We start from the raw sequence: 15797 nt of genomic DNA, 5'->3' as shown, positions 1-15797 counted from the left end.
AGGGTACTATACACATTCAGGACAGGTCTCCATCCTTTTCTGAACTAATGCTGTCTTGAGATACTCTTAGACACAAAAAGAGACATGCTTTGCGAAACACATGGGTATGTCTCCACTCTTCTATTTGATAGTGAACAGCAACTACAGCTATCACAGGCATGGTCACTCGCACCTGTAATTCTACTCAGGAGGTGCAGATTTGGACATCTGTGATTGAACATGGGCATAAAGATTATGGGACTTCATCTCTATTGATTAAAAGCCTGTGTATAAACAAGAGGATGGCTGTACAGACTGCCCTGAGGCAACTCTCCCATTGTGTGAGGTTTTGCTCTGGAACAACCTTCTAGCATGGAAAGCCCTAATATCATGATCCAAATGAAACCTTTCCTGCTTGGTTTATATCAGATATTTTGTCACAGCCATAAGTGGGTAACTAAGTGGATACCTTAGATGCTGCCTTTATCTTCTTTCTGCTAGGATCCATGTCCTCGTGAGAAGTACCAAGTCAGTGCGGAGCTTTATCTAGGACAGTAGACAATGTTTTGCCGTGGCCCAACACTCCTGTGGACTCTTAAGCCACACTGGTGTACTGAAGAATTCTAAGAAAACAGGAGTCATGCCCTCCAGAGCCTGACTGACCCAGGAAAGTTCAAGTCCAGCCACACAGGCCCTGAGACCTACATTCAGGTGATCACCAGTTCCGGGCACACAGATATGCCCTGTATCTGAATGTTGATAATGTCTCACTAGACAATCTAGGTATTCCAGCCCAAGGTGTCCCTGGAATGTTTATTTGGGATGAGAATCATGAGGCCATAGCAGTGGCTGATACAAGGAGCTCAGCTGTAGCTCACACATGCCTGTCCCAGAAGCCAGGTGAGGCAGAAATTCCTTAAAGAGACTGCATTTCACAGAAAGCTCTTCTCAGGAATAATGGCAGATTATACTCTGTGGCTGCCATCACAACTGGATGCAGCCTCCTCCCTGTGGTGGGTGACACCCAGTTTCACCCAGGTCAGTGCCAACCCTAGCTGAAACCAGAGTGGGGGATAACACAGTATCCCCATGATGTGCTGGCCCTCATTAGCCCCACTCATGAGAGACTTAACCACCCCACCTCATGGGTCAGTGGTGCTCATGACAAATCTTACATCTTCATGGTCACTAATGCCCACAGCGCTGTCCCTGCCCCACTCACCATGTCCTCCAGCATGAATGAGCATCAGGTCACACAGGATTCTGCTGACTGTACTCCTAGAACTCCTCTGTCAGGAAAGTTTTCTAAGCTGGACCAGGAAAGAGCAGAAGTAAGTCTCATCCTGGATGCCCAGAGCAACATTTCTGACATTCATCAAGGTACCAGGCAGCTGGGGAGGGCATGGCTACCTTTCACATGGCTGGAACAAGTGTGAGTCTTTCCTCTCCCATCACAGCTCTACCTCTGAAGTCTCCCATCTCACCTCAGAGTCAGAGAGCCTTCATTAAAGGTACATATTTTTTTGTGGCGACCAACCAGGCCTTGCAGCTAGAATAGATGCTGCCTAGGATTTGTGAGGAGGCCTTTACTAATCAAGACAGCCAAATATTGAGTATAAAAATGTGAAAATAATACACAGTGAGATCAAAGGAGGATATTCTTAGTGGATGAATACAAACTCTCAATGTCTATATGCCTTATAAAATCATATAAAATATTTATTAAAATAAACTCCAGAAAATGGAAAAAAGAGATTATTATTATTGTTTTTTGTTTTATTTTGTTTTATTTGTTTTTGTTTTATTTTGTTTTGTTTCTAACTGCATATGTCTTTGGGAGAGTAAGGGGGACACAAGGCAGAGTCAAAGAGGGAACAAATGCAGCAGTGGTATTTACTATGTTGAAAGTAAACTGAAATTTGTGAGTAGGGATGGGAGAGGAAAAAGAGGGATCAAGCAAGAGCAATGGAAGGGTGACATGACGAAAAAGACTGTAACCCCTTTGTATTTCATCATAGTAATAACAATAAAATTTAATAAAGTAGAAATGTGAAAATAATACCAATTGGGGTTGGTGAAGAATTGCCATAAAATGACCAACCAATGGCTTCATTTTCACATTGTACTCTGAAGAAATGGGGAGGGGAGGCATCTTTAACAGGAGGAAGAATGTGCTTGGTCACATGTGGCAGATGGGAAGTCAACCATTTTGATGGGAACTATGCTACTATAACAGATGCCAAGGCTGTGAATTGTATATATTGAGTAAAGAAAATGGAGCTACTATATTGAGGAGAACTTTGTAATACACCAGACTCTGGCTGTGTTGTGAAGCTGTGTGAGAAACTTTGATCTTTCAACTAGTGACTAAGCTTGAGGACCAGATGGGTTTTGAGCACCAAATGACAAAGGAACAGTGATGTCTGCTTCTGAAAACCTTTTTAGTGATTCTTAAGATTCTAAGAAATTACAAGTTAACTTGGACACCTTGCTCTGCAGGAGTGTATTTTGGGAAGCTATTATCTAAATCTTGAGAATGAGAGGTTCAGAGTCTAGGATCATTGTTGGCTCACCCCTGAATAAAGACAGAATTATCGCTGCTATTAATAATGACTTTTCATTCTTGACAGAGGAGCACAGAAAGTTCATTAATCAAAAATGTTAATCCAAGAATAGTTTTGCCATACTGGGGATCAAATGGAGGACTTTGGCCTTGCTAGGAAAGGGCTCTGCCATTGAGTTACACATTCGAACATGTTTTGTTAGTGAAGGTTAATAAGATACAAAAGAACATATTTGGCTACTCAAGGAGAGGGCAACCTGTGAAACAAGAGAAGAAGGAAGATAACTGAAAGAAGATCCAGGAAAAGGAGAGCTGGAATGAAATAATAAACACCTACATCAGGTAGCCTAAGACACAGAGTTTTATCTGGTGTTAGGAAGAAATTAAAATTGGTCTAAGGAGAGATGCAAGTAAGTGTTCCTGTGTAGAAATATCATAATCCTGTGAAGATTTTCCACATTTTACTAATACGTCATGCAAAATTAGAAATATTGGAAATAATCAATAAGAACAGAATGGAGATGCAAGTATTTAAGATGAGAAAGTTTGAAACAAGATAGAAAATGAGAATTTTCTAAAGAAATAGGTAAAGTGTGGTAACCAACAAAGAGAAAACACTATGAGGTTAATGATCATGAAGTTGAAATGAAGCCTATCATGTTTGGTTGTTTGCTTTTCCAATTCATATTCAGCTATGTACAAGTAAAAAAAAATGAAGATTGTATTTATGATGGCTTGAATTTCACCACAGATTGTGGAGGTGGGAGAGCAATAGAAAAAGAGGCAATGCATACTGGTGTGATTGTAATGCATGCTCCAGGGACTTCAAGTAAGTAGACAGAGAAGGCAGGACAGAGAATGTAATGAATGGCCGAACAATAAGGTAGAAGCAAATATGTGCAAATCCATGTAGACAACAAATCCTGGACTTGGCACTTGAGGCAAAAAGTAAGAAAAGAAGTTTGTAGAAATTAAGAATGAGATTATTGGAACTGAGATTAAGGATCCTGAAAATACTGCCACTAGCAACAAAGAATGACATTTATTTTGAGCTGGACTAAAAAATAAAAAAAAATTGAACTTAACAATGGAATTAAACACTTTCACTAAGCCTACTTCATAAAGACGGTAATCTAATAAATGCATACATATAATTATACACATAAAAATTCAAGCAGTCCTCAGAACTGTACTATATAATATCTGTCAATACTACAGAGAAGGGAATTGAGGCAAGGGGATGGTAAATAACCCACAGAGACATTCAACGCTTGTGTTGCAGATAGGTTTTGGAACCAGAAAATTAGACTCTACATTCTGAGTTCTTCACAAATGACTGCACACTGGAAAGGCAAATGTTAATGACCTGAATGCAAAGATAATTGAAAATACCATCTATATTGCTGTAGAAAGGAGCAAGAACTCTGCCAGGGGTATGGGTGATAATTGCAGTATATCACCAGCTAAAATAAAACAGAGCAATAAGGATTGGGAGACCACTGCCACAAGAAGGGAACATCCAAGGAAAAGAAAAGAGAACAGTTAGAAAGAAGTAAGGAGAAAACATACTGACATCTGCAGCACCAATGGTAAGAGGAATTTTTGCATGAAAAGATGGGTACAGGAGGAATTGATGAGAATGTTGAAAGAGGCAATATTTACCAACAAAGTCCTTTGCTGATTAGCAACTACTTTGTAAAAATACTTAAGCATAAGAATGATCATTTATAAAAAAGTTTTTACAGGATTGTTATTCAGGAAGGGCTGGGTCCTATTTATAGTGAATCGTTAGAAAAAGGCTGAGTGTATAACTGATTGTGCAGCTGACTCAATGTCAGTCCAGATGTTTCAGCCATATGTTTTAAATATAGAAAGGGCAGAATATGAACCAGAGCAAGGAATAAAGCTGAATGAACATAATTATGGAACTGAAAAGTGTGATTTATATGTATATTCAAATTATATTTTAGAAAATATTGAATTAAATGCATAAATCATAGATGAGTTTTTAGCCATCCTATAAAAGATTACTTGCAAATAATAATAGTAATGATAACAAACTTTGAATCTAGTTTGATTTTCCAATAGGTTATTCACAAGAACCATGATCTAGCCAAATAATAAAACAGTACACAGTATTCACAACTATGGTATAATACTATATGCTTATAACGCACTCACAAAAATGAAACAAACTAATATCAGTACATAACTATAGTTTTAGAATATGATTAATAATATAAATATATATATATATATATAATTATATAAAGGTGCTTTTAATGTGCAGTGTGTAATGACTATCTCCTTGCCACTTTCTAAAAATTACAAAATTTTGCAACTAAATTGTATCTTTTGGTAATCTAGATATATTTTTATTGAAAACATTGAAAATGTTTTTGCAGAACAAAATTTATGGTGTTTAGATATATTTTTAATGAACAAATTAACAGTGGTAAAATGTAGATCAAAATTTAATCAGTCTGTTGAGAATATGTACTATATAGCACTGCCCAGTCAGTAAGGAATGTCAACTCTTATCCTTATGTTTGTTTGTTTGTTTGCTTTTTGCTTTTTGTTTTTGCCGTTGACATATTAAGGAGTCAAAGAGCACATTTTCTTGAAGCCATTCATTCAAAAGGAAATAAAATGTTGACCAATGCACCTTTGCCAATTACTCTAAAAGCATGCATGTAAGAGGATGGGGATAAATGTATACTTTCTAAAGATGATGGAATACTTTAACAACAACAAATTTAACCATTTTTCTTTTAAAAATAATATTCTTTTATTATAGTGTAGAAGAAGCCTGATGTTAGCAACTAAGAATATTTTCACACTGGCCTTCACTTTGTAGATTCATGAAATTCATGCTTCATGATTCCAAGTTTTTTTGTTTGTTTTAGTAGTAGTAGTATTTATTTATTTATTTATTTATTTTGCCAGTAACAGGACTTGAATTCAGGTTCTAGTTACAGTCCCTGGAATTTTTTTTTCTCTCCAGGCTCGCGCATTTAACAATTTAAGTCCCAAATCCACTTTCTGATTCTTAGCAGTTAATTGGAGATAGTTTTCAAGGATAACCTAGGCAGGATGTCTTTGAACCACAGTTCACAGATCTCAGTGTTCTGAATAGCTAAGATTGCAAGAATGAGCCACCAATGCCTGAACATGTTTTCAAGTTTTAACAGGAGCAATTTGTATCCTTAAAATGTGGCACAGAAGAGACTTTGCCCATGTCATGAGAATTTGTGGGAAGCAAAGGAATCTAGCAAAATGATCCTATGCTAATATAAAGTATTTGAGCATGGGTTGAGGTTGGCAAGAATTAATTTTTATTTGAGCAGATACGTAGTTAATACCTGCAGACAACCAAGAATTACAAGAGAGTATATTCTAATCCTATTTGATTAATTGCAGAAAAAATAGATGCAACTACCTCCATGTCTCTTTATGGTCATATTACATATATCTGTGCTGAAAATTCACTCTGCTGAAAAGATACACCATATAATTCATCATGAACGGTTTCTCTAGTAACGGTGGTTTATGCTTTTATTTTTATTCTTATTTTTTGTTGGTCATGGGACTTGAACTCTGAGCCTGGGAGCTGTCATTCAGCTCTTCAGCTACCACTTGAGCTATAACATCCATTCCCCCTTTTCTGAGTGGTTTATTGGAGATAAGAGTCACACAGACTTTCCTACCTGGGCTAGGTTTGAACCTCAGTCCTCAGATCTCAGCCTCCTGAGTAGCTAGGATTACAGGTGTGAGCCATCAGTGCCCGGCTAGTTTATGTTTTTAAACAAATCACCATCTAAATATTATGTGTGCTTCTACCAGGATACTTCTGTATTGCAGGATTTGTGTCAGCACCATGAGCATCTTTGACTAAATCTCACTATACTTGTGTTCAGATGACCTTGTAATGTAATGCTGAAATAATAGTTCTAATAGTATATATATATAACTTGATATATCCTACAAATTTAAATGAAGTCTTTGCCAAACTCCTAATTTGGTGGGCTAAAATTACTTTATGTTTTCCCCCATTTTAGGCAGTTTTCAGTTTCTAATTAGAAAATCAATTACTCTGGCACAGAGTAATTAAATGAGGTATTTAGATGTTGATTCAAATTAGGACTACCTTTCAATTGAAACCTTAGTGCACTAAACAGAGATTATCAATGCTATAGTCTTAGCATACTTTTTACATATCTTCTGGTGGAATTCTAGAAAATTATGTTTGCAAACAAAATGTATTACACACATTTAAATTGTTTTTACTTCCTAAAACTGAAGGTTTTCTAGATAGGTTTTCTAAAGATAGCTTGGTTGCCTGGTTTTGTACTCAATCTTAGTGCACAAGTCAATTTCATTTTAATCATTTAAGTCCATATTGAACATTAAAATTACTAGAGTTTCTTCTTGATGTAGCCCTGAATTACTTCATTGATTTCATCAAGATATATTTTGCCTAATATTTTTGATTCATTTATACGTTTCTTAAACCATTATCTGAATTAATAATACTGTTATATTCTTGAAGGATTTGAAAATTATGTTGTTAAAAAGTCACTTCAGCAGGTCACCAGTGGCTCACTCCTGTAATCCTAGCTATGCAAGAGTCTGAGGATCACAGTTCAAAGGCAGCCCGGGCAGGAAAGTCCATAAGACTCTTATCTTCAATTAACCACCAGAAAACCCCAAGTGATACTGTGGTTCAAATGGTAGAGCACACACCCTGGGCTGAAGAGCTCAGGAATAATGACCAGGGCCAGTGTTCAAGGCCTACAAAAACAAAACAAAACAAAACAACAAAAATAAACACTTGTGTCCTTATCTTGGGGTTTATTGTGCTTAACATCATCTTATCCGACCTTTTCTGCTTGTCTCAAACATATACTAGTTATTGCAAATGAGAGAAACCATGGGACCTGTGTTTCTTTGTGCCTGGCTTACTTCACTGAATTTAATTTTTTCCAAGTCTTTCCATTTCCTAACAAATGGCCCAAGATAAAGACACAGCGATTTTTTTCTGTCTTGCTATTGCTCCTAACATATTTATAAGGTACCACCTGAGTTTTTTTTGTTGCTTTGTATGTCCCTCCCCCACAGTATAACCCCTGTTTTCACTGTATTAGATGTTGGTATAATTTGGGGAAGGGAAAGGAAAAAAACAAATTGTTTAAACAGGGATACAAGTTGACCCATTGCAACAATGAGATATACTCGGTGCTAAGTCAAAAAACGAACTTTACAATTTAGGCAGGGGGCGGGGGAAGGGAGGGGGAATGTAGTTTTGGAGATGGGAAGAAAGGGATGGTAGGGGAAAGAAAAGAAGGGGACAACAAAGCTTGATAAGAAATATAATCATTACCTTGCTCGTGTACCTGTAACCCCTCCTCTGTATAGTAGTCTCACAATAAAAAAACATTTTAAAAAAAAGAAGAAGAAAAAAAGAAAGTCACTTCAAATCCAATCACTATAAAGAGTATGGCTTGAGACCTTTTATCAGAGTAAATCTGTATTATTATATATGCCTGAAGAATTACAGTATTTGGACATATTGTAATTTTATTATACTCAATTCATTTCATTGTATTTGTTTCTCACAATAAACATATCCTTGTCTTTCAGAGATAAATGCCTTTCATATAACAGCAAAGATGCCAGAGTTGTTTACATCTACATGATGTTTATCTCATAATACCATTTAATTAGAGTGTGATTCACACCAAGAATCTTTAAATGTACTTTAGATTGGCCTAAGCAAACACAGTTCCTTGGTCATATTGACATGTTTGTCTATGCTTGCGTATGTTTCATTTGTAGGACACCAAACAAAATGTAAGGGAACATTTACTTCTCTGGTCAGTGATTTAGATGTTCAGTCCAAATTTCTACATTGCTTTAGTAGACAACACAAATCATAGGAAAATTGCTGGAATATGACTTACCACGAGAAAGATGCATTGTCTACTTTAAAGTAAATGTGAGAAATATTCTCTCACATACAATTATAGTCACATCACTACCCTTCCATCCTTAGTTAAACTTTGTTTAAATTTTCTTCTTTTTAATGAATATTATCTCACCTTGGTCATGAAACATAGTGTTGCCTTGACACCTTCAAGCAATGGGTTCTGGATTCCACCAAAGCCAAAACACATGGATGCTCAAGTCTCTTCTATAGATGAGTAGATAATTTTCATATATCTAACTATAGATAGATTTATAGATATTTATGGATATTGCCATATATCTGTAATCTAATAATCTCTATCTAATGCAATAAAGTATAAATTTCTAGATTGCTTATTTCATCTATAATATCAAAGACAACAACTATCTTGGTAGTTGCTCTACTGAATGAATCAGAGGATGATGATAAATAAAAGTCTGTACCTACTACGTACAGACAATTTTTTCCAAAATATTTTCACACATCAGTGACTGAATGTAGAAATATTTTATATTCTCTTTCAAATTCTAGAAATGATATTAAATGAACAACATATCAGAGCTTAAAAAATGGAAGTCAATGTCAGTGTTTGAATATCAAGTTTTAAGAAGAGCACAGACAGTTCAAGACATGCATATAAATTTTGACCAAAGCAGTGTAAATAACATTTCCAGCTTCAAATTATTTTGTGAAATATCACACTGTACCTTATAAATGTGTAAAATTATTATGCAATAATGAAAATTTTCAGTCTACTATTAAGTAACCTGTTTTTCCCATAAAATATAAAATTATATTTATGTATAAAAATATATAATTGTATATTATATATATATTATATGATACATGATTATATTAATACCATTATACTTATAATTACATGTATAATTGTACATCGTAATTATAAAGTGGAACTTTCCTATATTTTTACAGTAATAGGAAGGAGGTACACAATGAAGTTAGGCTTCTACCTCCTACCACAGAATTATAAAGGTATGAACAGAAGACTATTTTTCTTAATATTTACATTTCAAAAAGATGGCTCCAAGCTTTCTGAAGAAGTCATTGTTGGGTTATAAAACTGGCTAGAAGTTCTGGAATACATTTACATATATCTCAAAGGTGAAGAGGAAAAAATTACAATTACAATTTTTTTTAAATGTTCTAATAAAGCAGAGTAAGAGCCTAAAGGAAAGAAAGAGGAGGAGAAAACTGTCTTAAGTTTAATCGAGGTGAGAAGAATGTAAAACCAGCCTAGGTTAAGGAAGAGATTCTCTTACTGAAGTAGGAAGTACAGCAATTGTTACCTTCCTTGGACCCTTGAGATGTGACTGTTGTGTCTGAACTACTGTGCATTTAATTTATTTAAATGTAGTTAATAGAAGTGAATTTAAATTTAATTAGTACATACTTAGATGCCACAGTATTGAAGTGCATAGGCAAGATTAACCCATAATCACTGGTCGCCATCTTTAGTCTTAATAAAAATTTAGTTAATAATTTAAAAAAATGAGTATTTTAGGCATATTCATTTAAATAAAGTACACCTTATTTTCATTGCTGTTCCCTGGACACTAAGTATATACATATTGAACTTAAGTTTCATGTGTGTGTTCAATTACTATTTGGTTTCCAAATACAAGAAGATAATGACATCACTAGGACATTTTTTCCAATCCCAAATTTGGCATATTTTTTGCCTTTAGTGACAACTTTGCTACATAAAGCTTGAGAAGCAGAGCTTAGCATTTCAAGAAGACTGTTTTACACGTTCCATGAGAAGCACTCATCATCTGTTATTTACTTCACATATTTTTTTCCTGAATGAGTGCCATAGAGGAGTGCCCAGATACATCAACATTTTCTCTTTTTTGGCTGAAAGTTTTCATTTTTAAAAACTTAATTTTGTTGTGGAAAGATGCCCAGTGTCAAGATCAGGGTCCTGTTATGCTTTCCAAAGCTTCTTCCTTTATCTAAATTGTCCTGGGGTCCTGCCCAACATGTAGTGACAACCCCTCCCCACAATAATTAGTGCTTGCTTTAATTTAAACCCAGAATAAAGAGACTCTCATCCTGGAATAACTTCAACGACCAAACACAGAATATTGTGGTTGAACTATGATCGCCTTTCCCAGTGTTTACTGTGTTGAACTATGTACATTAAAAATGTGAGCACTGATACTTTTCTATAACCCCGTTCTCCTGAGGCTGAGACAGGAGAATCTCAAGTTCAAGGAGATCTTGACATCCATGTTACAAGACAGTAAAATCTGGGAAAGAAAAGAACAAATAATAGATTCATATGATCCAAGTTTAGGATTGGACATTGTCCCATCTTCCTAAGGTTGGGCAATTACTAAAGGATGACTAAGTTGGTCACTTCTTTATGTGTATTTTACTAAAAAATAAAATAAAATTGGAATCATCCCAGTTATGCTTTTTTTTTCCGGGTCATGGGTCTTGAACTCTGGTCCTGGGCACTGTCCTTCAGCTTTTCTGCTCAAGGAGAGTGCTCTACTACTTGAGCCATAGTGCCACTTCCGGATTTCTGGTGGTTAATTGGAGATAAAAGTCTCATGGACTTAACTGCCCAGGCTGGCTTTGAACTGCCATCCTCAGATCTCAGCCTCCTGAGTAGCTAGGATTACAGGCGTGTGCCAACGGCACCCATTCTAGTTCTGCTTTCTAAAATTGTTTGGGAAAGTAAAGAAAACTAATGAATTCAAAGCATCTAACCAAATATTTGATACCAGATAAGCCCTTACTACATATTAGCTATTGGTAATATTGTATTATTCTGTGTAAGAATGTCTGTATATGTACACATTTTCTTCCTTTATGGCTCTTTTTCTTTATGGCTCTTTTTATTTCATTCTAAAAAGTTACTTTTTTTCTTTTTAATTTGAGTGTCAAATCTTTTCTGTATCTTACATATCTTTAAGTTTCAGTCTGGTACACATGACTTCAGGTACCTATGGAAATGTAACACTCCTTCAGAAGGTAACTACATCAAATCTCAAATAAGTATATTTACTCCCTTTATCCAACTTAAAATTATTCACCTCCTATTTAGGTCTCAGTGTCTTACCTGTACATGGGTAACAGGTGCTTTGAGTCTATCAACTATAAAGGTCTCAGAAGTAGAAAAGGTCAATAGCTATGTACATATGAGATGAAGTTAAGCGAAATGAACCCCAAGACAGGGTCACAAGTGTTTTTGTTTGTTTCTTGCTTGCTTGCTATTGTTTCTAATGTATTTATAAGGTACCATGTGATTTTTTTTTTGTTGCTTTGTATGTCCCTCCCTCACGGTATATCCTGTTTTCACTGTATTTGATGTTGGTATAATTTGGGGAGGGGAATGGAAAAAACAAAATGTTTAAATAGGTATACAGGTTGAACCATTGTAACAATGAGATGTACAAGACACTAGGTTGAAAAACGAACTTTACAATTTAGGTGTGTGGGGGAAGTGTAGTTGTGGAGGTGAGAGGGAAGGGATGGTAGGGGAAAAACAAAAGAGGGGGCAACAATGCTTGATAAGAAATGTACTCATGACTTTGCTCATGCAACTGTAACCCCTCTGTACAGTATTTCTACAATAAAAAACTTATTAAAAAATAAAACAGAAAACCTTGAATTGAAAAAAGGAAATACTTTATTCTTCTCTCTCATTTAAATCATGTGGTTGTTGTTCATATAGTCAGCAAGGATTCTGTCTACTCCACAAAGGAAATGCTCTTGTTGCTCCTGTGTAATAAGACACATAGTTTTTTAGAACTAATTTGAAAAAACTATGAACATATGGAGGTCTGATCTCCATTCATACTTCAAAGTACAACACACTGAGGTAAGGATTCATGCACATATGTTTCTGTCTCTTCCTTTCATTTCAGCACCCCTCCTATAGTTTGATTGAGGCTTTCATTGATGTTTTCCAGGCTCCCGAAATGACCTCTGATTGCACAGCTGTTTAGTAAACCATATTTTGAATGTTAATACTGTGGCTTGAACTCAGGACCTCACACTCTTACTTCACTTGGTGGATCATTTAAGCCACACTTCCCTTAACATCCTTTTTCTGGTTTCATGGAGATAAGAGGTGCATGGATTCAACTACTCACTGTTTTGACCTGTGATTCTCAGCCTCTTGAGTAGCTAGGAATATAAACACAAGCCTGGTCCTAATTAATTTCTCATTGCTTTATAATATTCACTAGTTCTCATTTTACCTTATAATAACTTCAGAAAATTCTGTATTCTCATGGCTTTATGAATCATAACCTATGTACTTGACTTTTTTCTCTCTTCACTCTGATGTTACTCTTACACTGTGGTCATGCAGATAATCAGTTTCCTAAAATCCAAGAATATTTTTTACATTCCTTACTTATTTTTCCTTACACTGATCTCTCTTAAGTAACATTTCTCCATCTCACAGTTGGGAAAATATTGACTTTATTTCTAATGCAACTAAACCAATACATTTTCTATGAAGATATTTTTCTATCAGTTTTTTTGCAATCCATCTACACTTTTGTTCTCTGCTCAAAGCTCTCTGCTCCAATGTCTTATCAAATTATAGTATAAATATGTTCTTTTCTTTTTTCCACTGTAGTGTGAGCTCTTGGGAATTAAGCACCTTTTAAAACTATCTGAACTGTTCCTATTTAAATCGAATTTCCTCAACTGACCTTTATATGTATAACTAATATTTTGAAAGGTACATTTTCCTAAAGAAATTATAAAATGAGTGCTTCCTGACTTTTGAAAATATTTTGAAGCATTTAATAAAAATATATTTTGAAATATTTATTGGGCATTGAGACATTTAAAGAATAAAATAATGACGAAAACATTTATCTGCTGACATATTCAATAACAAATATGATTCAGCCTATCAAAATTAATTTTGTATTGTTCAAGAGATAAACTCTAGTAAGTCTAGTAAGCTCATGTAAGGGGATGCATCGCCATCTGCTGGCCATTTTAAGTTTTAATTACATTATCCCCAAACACTAGCTTGATTATGTTGTTATATGCATGTTGGTAAGCATCTGATTACACAGAAGAAAGTATGTTAAATTAATAGACTGAAGTTTAATATAAAATAAAATATATTTTAATTAAACGGATATATATTTCTGATTGCTTTATCCATTCAATTGTGTCACAATGAGTTTAATACTCTGAATAATAAGGCTATAAAACTTCAGAAACAGACAACCAATTGGTAATAATTTGCCTTCATTTAAGATACTTTTAACCTAAGTTAGAGCAAAGCATAACATTTCCTGATGTCAAACAATTAAAAATTTATTTTCATTAAATAGTAAGAGTTACATATAAACATAAACATTGACACTATACAAAGAAAATACTAAACATATCTCTGTAAAATACTGAACATATCTCTGTTGTTTGACACTTTATCTTTTTACATTCAAAAGTAAAATCTTGTCCTAAATGCAGTTATAAGTGCCTATGTGTAGATGTATTTTCATTTAACAAGGGCATTCTTCCTCTTGGATAGTATTTATTCTCCTAAAAATTAAAATTTAATCTCTTCTAATAGATTGTTTGCCTAGACATGCTAATCTTGACAGAGATGGTTTATGATTTTGAGAATATAACTAAATTTCACAGATCCCTTGAGGAAGCTTACAGGAGTTTGTATTAGAGAAATGGTGGTTGCATTTTAAAGGGGAAAAAAAGCTCAAGAGCAGACAATTCAGGTATTAATTAACTACATAATCTGAATTACAATATTAAGTCATAGATCAAGGAAATTTTTGTATCTCTAATTATTGATTCTTCATAACAACCAAACAATTGGTATAATTCAAATTATTCCCTAATTATTTGTGCAACTGGGAAGACAAAATAGATTTTGAACTTGGCCAAGTTCAGCCAGGTATTATATACTATTGCTGGGAAACTCAGCCAAATTCCTGAGTGCTCACTACAAATTTGTGTTTTCTCCTTTCTGTAATAGTATAGTTTTTCAGCAACCTGAATAGATTTAGCAGGCTTTTTTGGTTTATTTGTTTGTTTTTGTCAAGTGGGGCCTGAACTCTGGTCCAGGATGTTGTCCCTCAATCCTTCAGCTCAAGGCTAACGCTTTACCACTTGAGCCACAGTGTCACTTCTGGCTTTTTCTGCTTATGTGGTGCTGAGGAATTGAACCCAGGGCCTCATGCATGCGAGCCAAGCACTCTACCACTGAGACATTTTTTTCAGCACTGCAGGTAAATTATTTTGCAAATCAGTGTACTTAAAGTTATTTTCTGTGTCTGCTGTACTTAGATGATAATATTAATCAAGGGAGATACGTAAAAATGTACAGTTCCTGGGCAGGGGTCGTTTATGACCAGTTCTAGATGTACTAGAGTTTGAGATCTGAAGATCCCAATTCAAAGCCAGCATAGAGAAGACAAATCCTAGAGACACTTATTCCAATCAAACACCAAAGTAAAGTGCTCAAATGGTAGAGTTGTAAATTAAGAAAAAAAAACTGAGAAAATGAGGAAAGAAGTGACACTGTTCAAAAAGAAATATACTCATTACTGACCTATGTGATTGGCCTCCCTCTGTACATTACATATTTACAATAACAATAAAAATAACCACTCTAAATATAGCAGAAAAAACGATAAGTAAGAATGTGAGGCTCTGAGTTCAGCCCTTGGTACTGGCTCACAAACACGTGTACGCTTGCAGAAAGTTGCAAGCTCTACAGTTCTTAGTATATTACCATAATTATGAACTCCTAGAGCAAGTAGCTCAGGTGTTAGTCCTATTCTACACAAGTTCATGGCCTTTAAATTCTGAATTTTTTAAATATTGCTTGTCTATCCATTCCTTCTGAGTATAACTGCTATCATGTAGAGAGGCAGAATGTCGTCGTTTTTCTTGTAATTTACTGAACATATAACCCTACAATTATCTGTTCTCAGTGATTTTAGATTTTTGTAGTTTATTTTTATATTTAAATTCAATTTTGAATTAGCATGTATTAATAAAGGGTTCTATTGTTATAATTTTATAAATGTGCACAAGCTGGTTTGAAATAACTTACCTTTTCTATTATATCCCTTGTCTTCTTCAATTTACCTTCTCCAACAGAGTTTAGGTGGATTTTATTGTTCTGACTTCATATATTATATACATATATATGTGAATATATAAATATTTATTCCTATACATATTTATACACACATAAATTATATATTTAGGTATATATATTTACAAATAAATATGAGTTCATATAAATATGTGTATATGCACATG

Source organism: Dipodomys spectabilis, unplaced genomic scaffold (genome assembly GCF_019054845.1).
Source record: "Dipodomys spectabilis isolate Male_0828 unplaced genomic scaffold, ASM1905484v1 ptg000308l, whole genome shotgun sequence".
Classification (NCBI taxonomy): domain Eukaryota; kingdom Metazoa; phylum Chordata; class Mammalia; order Rodentia; family Heteromyidae; genus Dipodomys; species Dipodomys spectabilis.
This window is presented reverse-complemented; position numbering follows the sequence as displayed.